The following is a 9,815-nucleotide window of genomic DNA, read 5'->3' on the forward strand; positions in this document are numbered from 1 at the left end:
CAGATTTTTGCTGAAATTGTGACCCCGGGGATTAGGGATTTTTTCAAAAAAACCTTTGTCTGCCAGTGACGTTGTTTAGGGCTGATTTCTTGTCCTGTGATAAAAAGCCTTCTGTTTCGACCGCCAAACCCCTCAGGGGAGCATTTGCAACCATTTGGCAACATTTTTGAGTGAATGGCCGAAAGTCAGATTTTTGCTGAAATTGTGACCCCGGGGCTTAGGGATTTTTTCAAAAAAATCTTTTTCTGCCAGTGACGTTGTTTAGGGCTGATTGCTTGTCCTGTGGTAAAAAGCCTTCTGTTTCGACCGCCAAACCTCTCAGGGGAGCATTTGCAACCGTTTGGCAACATTTTTGAGTGAATGGCCGAAAGTCAAAATTTTGATGAAATTGTGACCCCAGGGCTTAGGGATTTTTTCAAAAAAATCTTTTTCTGCCAGTGACGTTGTTGAGGGCTGATTTCTTGTCCTTTGATAAAAAGCCTTCTGTTTCGACCGCCAAACCTCTCAGGGGAGCATTTGCAACCGTTTGGCACCATTTTTGAGTAAATTGCCGAAAGTCAGATTTTTGCTGAAATTGTGACCCCGGGTTTTTCAAAAAAATCTTTTTCTGCCGGTGAAGTTGTTTAGGGCTGATTTCCTGTCCTGTGATAAAAAGCCTTCTGTTTCGACCGCCAAACCTCTCAGGGGAACATTTGCAACCGTTTGGCACCATTTTTGAGTGAATGGCCGAAAGTCAAAATTTTGATGAAATTGTGACCCTGGGGCATAGGGATTTTTTCAAAAAAATCTTTTTCTGCCGGTGACGTTGTTGAGGGCTGATTTCTTGTCCTGTGATAAAAAGCCTTCTGTTTCGACCGCCAAATCTCTCAGGGGAGCATTTGCAACCATTTGGCAACATTTTTGAGTGAATGGCCGAAAGTCAAAATTTTGATGAAATTGTGACCCCGGGGCTTAGGGATTTTTTCAAAAAAATCTTTTTCTGCCGGTGACGTTGTTGAGGGCTGATTTCTTGTCCTGTGATAAAAAGCCTTCTGTTTCGACGGCCATACCTCTCAGGGGAACATTTGCAACCGTTTGGCAACATTTTTGAGTGAATTGCCGAAAGTCAGATTTCTGCTGAAATTGTGACCCCGGGGCTTAGGGATTTTTTCAAAAAAATCTTTTTCTGCCGGTGAATTTGTTTAGGGCTGATTTCCTGTCCTGTGATAAAAAGCCTTCTGTTTCGACCGCCAAACCTCTCAGGGGAACATTTGCAACCGTTTGGCACCATTTTTGAGTGAATGGCCGAAAGTCAAAATTTTGATGAAATTGTGACCCCGGGGCTTGGGGATTTTTTCAAAAAAATCTTTTTCTGCCAGTGACGTTGTTTAGGGCTGATTTCTTGTCCTGTGGAAAAAAAGCCTTCTGTTTCGACCGCCAAACCTCTCAGGGGAGCATTTGCAACCATTTGGCAACATTTTTGAGTGAATGGCCGAAAGTCAGATTTTTGCTGACATTGTGACCCCGGGGCTTAGGGATTTTTTCAAAAAAATCTTTTTCTGCCGGTGACGTTGTTGAGGGCTGATTTCTTGTCCTGTGATAAAAAGACTTCTGTTTCGACCGCCAAACCTCTCAGGGGAGCATTTGACACCGTTTGGCACCATTTTTGAGTAAATTGCCGAAAGTCAGATTTTTGCTGAAATTGTGACCCCGGGGCATAGGGATTTTTTCAAAAAAATCTTTTTCTGCCGGTGACGTTGTTGAGGGCTGATTTCTTGTCCTGTGATAAAAAGCCTTCTGTTTCGACCGCCAAACCTCTCACGGGAACATTTGCAACCGTTTGGCACCATTTTTGAGCAAATTGCCGAAAGTCAGATTTTTGCTGAAATTGTGACCCCGGGTTTTTCAAAAAAATCTTTTTCTGCCGGTGAAGTTGTTTAGGGCTGATTTCCTGTCCTGTGATAAAAAGCCTTCTGTTTCGACCGCCAAACCTCTCAGGGGAACATTTGCAACCGTTTGGCACCATTTTTGAGTGAATGGCCGAAAGTCAAAATTTTGATGAAATTGTGACCCTGGGGCATAGGGATTTTTTCAAAAAAATCTTTTTCTGCCGGTGACGTTGTTGAGGGCTGATTTCTTGTCCTGTGATAAAAAGCCTTCTGTTTCGACCGCCAAACCTCTCAGGGGAGCATTTGCAACCGTTTGGCAACATTTTTGAGTAAATTGCCGAAAGTCAGATTTTTGCTGAAATTGTGACCCCGGGGCTTAGGGATTTTTTCAAAAAAATCTTTTTCTGCCGGTGAATTTTTTTAGGGCTGATTTCTTGTCCTGTGGTAAAAAGCCTTCTGTTTCGACCGCCAAACCTCTCAGGGGAGCATTTGCAACCATTTGGCAACATTTTTGAGTGAATGGCCGAAAGTCAAAATTTTGATGAAATTGTGACCCCGGGGCTTAGGGATTTTTTCAAAAAAATCTTTTTCTGCCGGTGACGTTGTTGAGGGCTGATTTCTTGTCCTGTGATAAAAAGCCTTCTGTTTCGACGGGCACACCTCTCAGGGGAACATTTGCAACTGTTTGGCAACATTTTTGAGTGAATTGCCGAAAGTCAGATTTCTGCTGAAATTGTGACCCCGGGGCTTAGGGATTTTTTCAAAAAAATCTTTTTCTGCCGGTGAATTTGTTTAGGGCTGATTTCCTGTCCTGTGATAAAAAGCCTTCTGTTTCGACCGCCAAACCTCTCAGGGGAACATTTGCAACCGTTTGGCACCATTTTTGAGTGAATGGCCGAAAGTCAAAATTTTGATGAAATTGTGACCCCGGGGCTTGGGGATTTTTTCAAAAAAATCTTTTTCTGCCAGTGACGTTGTTTAGGGCTGATTTCTTGTCCTGTGGAAAAAAAGCCTTCTGTTTCGACCGCCAAACCTCTCAGGGGAGCATTTGCAACCATTTGGCAACATTTTTGAGTGAATGGCCGAAAGTCAAAATTTTGATGAAATTGTGACCCCGGGGCTTAGGGATTTTTTCAAAAAAATCTTTTTCTGCCGGTGACGTTGTTGAGGGCTGATTTCTTGTCCTGTGATAAAAAGCCTTCTGTTTCGACGGCCACACCTCTCAGGGGAACATTTGCAACCGTTTGGCAACATTTTTGAGTGAATTGCCGAAAGTCAGATTTTTGCTGAAATTGTGACCCCGGGGCTTAGGGATTTTTTCAAAAAAACCTTTGTCTGCCAGTGACGTTGTTTAGGGCTCATTGCTTGTCCTGTGGTAAAAAGCCTTCTGTTTCGACCGCCAAACCTCTCAGGGGAGCATTTGCAACCGTTTGGCAACATATTTGAGTGAATGGCCGAAAGTCAAAATTTTGATGAAATTGTGACCCCGGGGCTTAGGGATTTTTTCAAAAAAATCGTTTTCTGCCGGTGAAGTTGTTTAGGGCTGATTTCTTCTCCTGTGATAAAAAGCCTTCTGTTTCGACCGCCAAACCTCTCAGGGGAACATTTGCAACCGTTTGGCACCATTTTTAAGCAAATTGCCGAAAGTCAGATTTTTGCTGAAATTGTGACCCCGGGGCTTAGGGATTTTTTCAAAAGAGAGAGCCAGTGTGGTGTAGTGGTTAAAAGCGGTAGTCTCCTAATCTGGGGAACCGGGTTCATGTCTCTGCTCCTCCACTTGCAGCTGCTGGGTGACCTTGGGCCAGTCACACTTCTCTGAAGTCTCTCAGCCCCACTCACCTCACACAGTGTTTGTTGTGGGGGAGGAAGGGAAAGGAGAATGTGAGCCGCTTTGAGACTCCTTAAAGGGAATGAACGGCGGGATATCAAATCCAAACTCTTCTTCTTCTTCTTCTTCTTCAAAAAAAAATCTTTTTCTGCCGGTGACGTTGTTTAGGGCTGATTTCTTGTCCTGTGGTAAAAAGCCTTCTGTTTCGACCGCCAAACCTCTTAGGGGAGCATTTGCATCCGTTTGGCAACATTTTTGAGTGAATGGCCGAAAGTCAAAATTTTGATGAAATTGTGACCCCGGGGCTTAGGGATTTTTTCAAAAAAATCGTTTTCTGCCGGTGAAGTTGTTTAGGGCTGATTTCTTCTCCTTTGATAAAATGCCTTCTGTTTCGACCGCCAAACGTCTCAGGGGAACATTTGCAAACGTTTGGCACCATTTTTGAGCAAATTGCCGAAAGTCAGATTTTTGCTGAAATTGTGACCCCGGGGCTTAGGGATTTTTTCAAAAAAATCTTTGTCTGCCGGTGACGTTGTTGAGGGCTGATTTCTTGTCCTGTGATAAAAAGCCTTCGGTTTCGACCGCCAAACCTATTAGGGGAACATTTGCAACTGTTTGGCACCATTTTAGAGTAAATTGCCGAAAGTCAGATTTTTGCTGAAATTGTGACCCCGGGGATTAGGGATTTTTTCAAAAAAACCTTTGTCTGCCAGTGACGTTGTTTAGGGCTGATTTCTTGTCCTGTGATAAAAAGCCTTCTGTTTCGACCGCCAAACCTCTCAGGGGAGCATTTGCAACCGTTTGGCAACATTTTTGAGTGAATGGCCGAAAGTCAAAATTTTGATGAAATTGTGACCCCGGGGCTTAGGGATTTTTTCAAAAAAATATTTTTCTGCCAGTGATGTTGTTTAGGGCTGATTTCTTGTCCTGTGATAAAAAGCCTTCTGTTTCGACCGCCAAACCTCTCACGGGAACATTTGCAACCGTTTGGCACCATTTTTGAGCAAATTGCCGAAAGTCAGATTTTTGCTGAAATTGTGACCCCGGGTTTTTCAAAAAAATCTTTTTCTACCGGTGAAGTTGTTTAGGGCTGATTTCCTGTCCTGTGATAAAAAGCCTTCTGTTTTGACGGCCACACCTCTCAGGGGAACATTTGCAACCGTTTGGCAACATTTTTGAGTGAATTGCCGAAAGTCAGATTTCTGCTGAAATTGTGACCCCGGGGCTTAGGGATTTTTTCAAAAAAATCTTTTTCTGCCGGTGAATTTGTTTAGGGCTGATTTCCTGTCCTGTGATAAAAAGCCTTCTGTTTCGACCGCCAAACCTCTCAGGGGAACATTTGCAACCGTTTGGCACCATTTTTGAGTGAATGGCCGAAAGTCAAAATTTTGATGAAATTGTGACCCCGGGGCTTGGGGATTTTTTCAAAAAAAATCTTTTTCTGCCAGTGACGTTGTTTAGGGCTGATTTCTTGTCCTGTGGAAAAAAAGCCTTCTGTTTCGACCGCCAAACCTCTCAGGGGAGCATTTGCAACCATTTGGCAACATTTTTGAGTGAATGGCCGAAAGTCAAAATTTTGATGAAATTGTGACCCCGGGGCTTAGGGATATTTTCAAAAAAATCTTTTTCTGCCGGTGACGTTGTTGAGGGCTGATTTCTTGTCCTTTGATAAAAAGCCTTCTGTTTCGACCGCCAAACCTCTCAGGGGAGCATTTGCAACCGTTTGGCACCATTTTTGAGTAAATTGCCGAAAGTCAGATTTTTGCTGAAATTGTGACCCCGGGGCTTAGGGATTTTTTCAAAAAAATCTTTTTCTGCCGGTGACGTTGTTGAGGGCTGATTTCTTGTCCTGTGATAAAAAGCCTTCTGTTTCGACGGCCACACCTCTCAGGGGAACATTTGCAACCGTTTGGCAACATTTTTGAGTGAATGGCCGAAAGTCAAAATTTTGATGAAATTGTGACCCCGGGGATTAGGGATTTTTTCAAAAAAATCGTTTTCTGCCGGTGAAGTTGTTTAGGGCTGATTTCTTCTCCTTTGATAAAAAGCCTTCTGTTTCGACCGCCAAACCTCTCAGGGGAACATTTGCAACCGTTTGGCACCATTTTTGAGCAAATTGCCGAAAGTCAGATTTTTGCTGAAATTGTGACCCCGGGGCTTAGGGATTTTTTCAAAAGAGAGAGCCAGTGTGGTGTAGTGGTTAAGAGCGGTAGTCTCCTAATCTGGGGAACCGGGTTCATGTCTCCGCTCCTCCACTTGCAGCTGCTGGGTGACCTTGGGCCAGTCACACTTCTCTGAAGTCTCTCAGCCCCACTCACCTCACAGAGTGTTTGTTGTGGGGGAGGAAGGGAAAGGAGAATGTGAGCCGCTTTGAGACTCCTTAAAGGGAGTGAAAGGCGGGATATCAAATCCAAACTCTTCTTCTTCTTCTTCTTCTTCAAAAAAAAATCTTTTTCTGCCGGTGACGTTGTTTAGGGCTGATTTCTTGTCCTGTGGTAAAAAGCCTTCTGTTTCGACCGCCAAACCTCTTAGGGGAGCATTTGCATCCGTTTGGCAACATTTTTGAGTGAATGGCCGAAAGTCAAAATTTTGATGAAATTGTGACCCCGGGGCTTAGGGATTTTTTCAAAAAAATCGTTTTCTGCCGGTGAAGTTGTTTAGGGCTGATTTCTTCTCCTTTGATAAAATGCCTTCTGTTTCGACCGCCAAACGTCTCAGGGGAACATTTGCAAACGTTTGGCACCATTTTTGAGCAAATTGCCGAAAGTCAGATTTTTGCTGAAATTGTGACCCCGGGGCTTAGGGATTTTTTCAAAAAAATCTTTGTCTGCCGGTGACATTGTTGAGGGCTGATTTCTTGTCCTGTGATAAAAAGCCTTCGGTTTCGACCGCCAAACCTATTAGGGGAACATTTGCAACTGTTTGGCACCATTTTTGAGTAAATTGCCGAAAGTCAGATTGTTGCTGAAATTGTGACCCCGGGGCTTAGGGATTTTTTCAAAAAAACCTTTGTCTGCCAGTGACGTTGTTTAGGGCTGATTTCTTGTCCTGTGATAAAAAGCCTTCTGTTTCGACCGCCAAACCCCTCAGGGGAGCATTTGCAACCATTTGGCAACATTTTTGAGTGAATGGCCGAAAGTCAGATTTTTGCTGAAATTGTGACCCCGGGGCTTAGGGATTTTTTCAAAAAAATCTTTTTCTGCCAGTGACGTTGTTTAGGGCTGATTGCTTGTCCTGTGGTAAAAAGCCTTCTGTTTCGACCGCCAAACCTCTCAGGGGAGCATTTGCAACCGTTTGGCAACATATTTGAGTGAATGGCCGAAAGTCAAAATTTTGATGAAATTGTGACCCCGGGGCTTAGGGATTTTTTCAAAAAAATCGTTTTCTGCCGGTGAAGTTGTTTAGGGCTGATTTCTTCTCCTGTGATAAAAAGCCTTCTGTTTCGACCGCCAAACCTCTCAGGGGAACATTTGCAACCGTTTGGCACCATTTTTAAGCAAATTGCCGAAAGTCAGATTTTTGCTGAAATTGTGACCCCGGGGCTTAGGGATTTTTTCAAAAGAGAGAGCCAGTGTGGTGTAGTGGTTAAAAGCGGTAGTCTCCTAATCTGGGGAACCGGGTTCATGTCTCCGCTCCTCCACTTGCAGCTGCTGGGTGACCTTGGGCCAGTCACACTTCTCTGAAGTCTCTCAGCCCCACTCACCTCACAGAGTGTTTGTTGTGGGGGAGGAAGGGAAAGGAGAATGTGAGCCGCTTTGAGACTCCTTAAAGGGAGTGAAAGGCGGGATATCAAATCCAAACTCTTCTTCTTCTTCTTCTTCAAAAAAAAAAATCTTTTTCTGCCGGTGACGTTGTTTAGGGCTGATTTCTTGTCCTGTGGTAAAAAGCCTTCTGTTTCGACCGCCAAACCTCTTAGGGGAGCATTTGCATCCGTTTGGCAACATTTTTGAGTGAATGGCCGAAAGTCAAAATTTTGATGAAATTGTGACCCCGGGGCTTAGGGATTTTTTCAAAAAAATCGTTTTCTGCCGGTGAAGTTGTTTAGGGCTGATTTCTTCTCCTTTGATAAAATGCCTTCTGTTTCGACCGCCAAACGTCTCAGGGGAACATTTGCAAACGTTTGGCACCATTTTTGAGCAAATTGCCGAAAGTCAGATTTTTGCTGAAATTGTGACCCCGGGGCTTAGGGATTTTTTCAAAAAAATCTTTGTCTGCCGGTGACGTTGTTGAGGGCTGATTTCTTGTCCTGTGATAAAAAGCCTTCGGTTTCGACCGCCAAACCTATTAGGGGAACATTTGCAACTGTTTGGCACCATTTTAGAGTAAATTGCCGAAAGTCAGATTTTTGCTGAAATTGTGACCCCGGGGATTAGGGATTTTTTCAAAAAAACCTTTGTCTGCCAGTGACGTTGTTTAGGGCTGATTTCTTGTCCTGTGATAAAAAGCCTTCTGTTTCGACCGCCAAACCCCTCAGGGGAGCATTTGCAACCATTTGGCAACATTTTTGAGTGAATGGCCGAAAGTCAGATTTTTGCTGAAATTGTGACCCCGGGGCTTAGGGATTTTTTCAAAAAAATCTTTTTCTGCCAGTGACGTTGTTTAGGGCTGATTGCTTGTCCTGTGGTAAAAAGCCTTCTGTTTCGACCGCCAAACCTCTCAGGGGAGCATTTGCAACCGTTTGGCAACATTTTTGAGTGAATGGCCGAAAGTCAAAATTTTGATGAAATTGTGACCCCGGGGCTTAGGGATTTTTTCAAAAAAATATTTTTCTGCCAGTGATGTTGTTTAGGGCTGATTTCTTGTCCTGTGATAAAAAGCCTTCTGTTTCGACCGCCAAACCTCTCACGGGAACATTTGCAACCGTTTGGCACCATTTTTGAGCAAATTGCCGAAAGTCAGATTTTTGCTGAAATTGTGACCCCGGGTTTTTCAAAAAAATCTTTTTCTACCGGTGAAGTTGTTTAGGGCTGATTTCCTGTCCTGTGATAAAAAGCCTTCTGTTTCGACCGCCAAACCTCTCAGGGGAACATTTGCAACCGTTTGGCAACATTTTTGAGTGAATTGCCGAAAGTCAGATTTCTGCTGAAATTGTGACCCCGGGGCTTAGGGATTTTTTCAAAAAAATCTTTTTCTGCCGGTGAATTTGTTTAGGGCTGATTTCCTGTCCTGTGATAAAAAGCCTTCTGTTTCGACCGCCAAACCTCTCAGGGGAACATTTGCAACCGTTTGGCACCATTTTTGAGTGAATGGCCGAAAGTCAAAATTTTGATGAAATTGTGACCCCGGGGCTTGGGGATTTTTTCAAAAAAAATCTTTTTCTGCCAGTGACGTTGTTTAGGGCTGATTTCTTGTCCTGTGGAAAAAAAGCCTTCTGTTTCGACCGCCAAACCTCTCAGGGGAGCATTTGCAACCATTTGGCAACATTTTTGAGTGAATGGCCGAAAGTCAAAATTTTGATGAAATTGTGACCCCGGGGCTTAGGGATATTTTCAAAAAAATCTTTTTCTGCCGGTGACGTTGTTGAGGGCTGATTTCTTGTCCTTTGATAAAAAGCCTTCTGTTTCGACCGCCAAACCTCTCAGGGGAGCATTTGCAACCGTTTGGCACCATTTTTGAGTAAATTGCCGAAAGTCAGATTTTTGCTGAAATTGTGACCCCGGGGCTTAGGGATTTTTTCAAAAAAATCTTTTTCTGCCGGTGACGTTGTTGAGGGCTGATTTCTTGTCCTGTGATAAAAAGCCTTCTGTTTCGACGGCCACACCTCTCAGGGGAACATTTGCAACCGTTTGGCAACATTTTTGAGTGAATTGCCGAAAGTCAGATTTTTGCTGAAATTGTGACCCCGGGGCTTAGGGATTTTTTCAAAAAAACCTTTGTCTGCCAGTGACGTTGTTTAGGGCTGATTGCTTGTCCTGTGGTAAAAAGCCTTCTGTTTCGACCGCCAAACCTCTCAGGGGAGCATTTGCAACCGTTTGGCAACATATTTGAGTGAATGGCCGAAAGTCAAAATTTTGATGAAATTGTGACCCCGGGGATTAGGGATTTTTTCAAAAAAATCGTTTTCTGCCGGTGAAGTTGTTTAGGGCTGATTTCTTCTCCTGTGATAAAAAGCCTTCTGT

Source organism: Podarcis muralis, chromosome 4 (assembly GCF_964188315.1).
Source record: "Podarcis muralis chromosome 4, rPodMur119.hap1.1, whole genome shotgun sequence".
NCBI lineage: Eukaryota > Metazoa > Chordata > Lepidosauria > Squamata > Lacertidae > Podarcis > Podarcis muralis.